Source organism: Solanum tuberosum, unplaced genomic scaffold, assembly GCF_000226075.1.
Source record: "Solanum tuberosum cultivar DM 1-3 516 R44 unplaced genomic scaffold, SolTub_3.0 scf00025, whole genome shotgun sequence".
Classification (NCBI taxonomy): Eukaryota; Viridiplantae; Streptophyta; class Magnoliopsida; order Solanales; family Solanaceae; genus Solanum; species Solanum tuberosum.
The window spans coordinates 703,138-706,016 of NW_006238951.1; positions in this window are offsets into that span (position 1 = coordinate 703,138).

The window sequence follows — 2,879 nt, forward strand, 5'->3', positions numbered from 1 at the left end:
ATTGAGTTGTTTGATGTATGGGGCCTTGACTTTATGGGTCCATTTGTGAGTTCACATGGGATGAAGTATATTCTTATTGCAGTTGATTATGTGTCGAAATGGGTGCAAGCAATTGTGCTTTCAAGCAATGAAGGGAAAAGTGTCACCGCATTCCTGAAAAAGAGTATTTTCTCCAGATTTGGTACACCTAGGGCAATTATTAGCGATGGAGGTTCCCACATTTGTAATAAGTTGTTCAAGGCGTTTCTAAAGAAATATGGAGTCCATCACAATATAACCATTCCTTATCATCCGCAGTCTTGTGGGCAAGTTGAAGTGTGAAATAGAGAGATAAAGCAAATTCTTGCAAACACTGTGAATGCAAATAGAACTGATTGGTCAAGGAGGCTTGATGATGCTCTATGGGCCTATCACACCGCATTCAAGACTCCTATAGGTATATCCCCCTACCAACTTCTATATGGGAAGTCATGCCATTTGCCGGTAGAGCTAGAGCATAAGGCTATGTGGGCGCTAAAAAGTTGAATTTGGATTGGGGCGCCTCATCGAGTCAAAGATTGAATGACATGAATGAGCTTGATGAATTTCGCCTAAAATCTTATGAAAGTTCAGCCTTGTACAAGGAGAAGATATAGAAGTATCATGATCAAAAGATTGACAAGCGTGAATTTGTTGTGGGTGATCTAGTGCTTCTATTCAACTCAAGGTTGCGCCTGTTTCCTGGCAAGCTCAAGTCCAAGTGGACCGGGCCATTCAAAATCACTCAAGTGTTTCCACATAGAGCGGTTGAGCTCGAGAACAAGGAGGGGATAAGATTCAAGGTGAACGGGCAAAGGATCAAAGTCTACATGGGGAAATTTGAGATCGTGCAAGAAGTGATTGAGGCCTATTACCTTGATGAAGGCTGAGTAATCAAGGGGACTGCTTCGTGCCGCGATGTTAAATCAAGTGCTGCTTGGGAGGTAACCCAAGATGTACTATCTAGCCAACTACAGCTTTTTCTTCTCGATATAGGAGTTTTACTCTTGTATTTTGATTTTTGTAGTTCTTTTGATAGGTGTTTTGTTTTAGTATTAGTGTTGGATAGATATAGCATAGGGTCCGTGTATAAAAAGTGTCCAGAAAATGTAAAAAGAAAGGCCTAATGGTTGCTGTGTGTGCAGGGATGAAAAGCTGAATCTGCAGAAAAAGGTTGTGTAGAGGTCTACGGACCCCATTGACGGTTCGTGGGTCCATCCATAGACCGTGAATGGCATTCGTAGACCCCAGGTAAGTTTCCTAATTATTCTAAGTTTCAGAGTGACCTACGTACCTAACCTACGGTCCGTAGGTCGACCCACAGACTGTAGACGGGGTCTCGTGGGTCCAAAATTAGGGTTCTGCTGACCCGACCCAGACCCCCTTTAAATAAAACCATTCAAATTCAAAACACTTCCCACGTCCATCTAAATCCCCCAACCATTTTTGAACCCTCTAAATCCCCCTAATCACTCCTACAACTCTTGTATAATCCCCCATTCACTTCCCAAAAATCCCAAATCATCCATTTCTCTCCCAAATCCCTCATTTCCATTCCCCAACGATTCCACAGTCCGGGTTAGGTGTCAAAGGCTTGCCAAAAGGGTCTAGAAGCTTATTGCAATCAGACACTCACCATTGTTGTATACTTGTAAGGTATGTTGATTTATCCCAAACTTTGAAATTGTTCATAGTTTCCTTTTGAAATCACAACAATGAACTTGACCTTCGGTTGTTAATTTTCTGTTTGTATGACAAATTGTATGCTAGAACACCCTTGGTATGATGGTATGTGAGTGTGTAATTACTTAAAAAAATTGAATAATTCAAGTTAATAGGCCGAATTGGAAGTTGACCTGGGTTTATGAGTATCGGTGTGATAAATTGTGAAATCCTGTCAAATTGGAACCCTAAAGATGATTAACTCCCATACTACTTGTTGAAATGCATGTATAGGCCTAAGTTGAGTAAAATTTGTGATTGAAAAGGCTTGAAATAAGTGAACCATCTGAATACCTGGCACAGAATGAACCAAGAGAGCTCGTCTACAGATCGTAGGTCATTCTATCGACCGTAGGTTGGGTTCGTGGGACAGGAGCACACCCTATTTTTGCTAAGTGTCGAACCACGGTATGGACTACGGTCCATTGTTCCATCGACGGACCATTCTGCACATCCGTGGTTCCACATTAGAGACCCAATTTTGGGTACTCTGACCTATGGAGGGGACCTACGGATCGTAGGTCCACCCACATACAGTAGGTACCCACCATGGGTCGGTAGTTCAACTACTACCCATAATTTTTATTTATTTTTGTTTTTAGTTTTGCTTCGTTTCTTGTTCTAAAATTCATCCAAGTGTTTTACTGGCATGCTATGGTACTAATTAAGCTTCTACATGCTATGGCCCCAAGCAAGCTCTGACTTACGCTGCCAAGGGTAAATCGAAGTCCATAGCACCTTCATTGCGGCTGATTGATGAGGATACAGATGGTGATTACATTGCACCTCCTACCAGGACTTCCCCTACTGCTCCACGCACTACACGGAATTGAGCCCGGTAGGTGATTCCCGATGTGGTCACTGCCCCTAATCTGATGAGGGGCCACACCGATCGGATCACCAACTGGCTTTGAGTCCGCATTCGACTCCAGCTCTGGGTCCAGTTCTAATGGAAGCACCACCTCGTCTTCTGAGGCTGATAGTGCGGGCAACATTCCAGTGCCCCCAATTTTGAGCCTACACCAGTCGTTGAGAAGCCTAATCGATGGTGTGTGCAGGGTCAGTTTCAGTTATACCTAGATTCCCGCATGCTGAATGATAATGAAAAGATGGCTCGACTAGTCACCGATGAGCGTCGA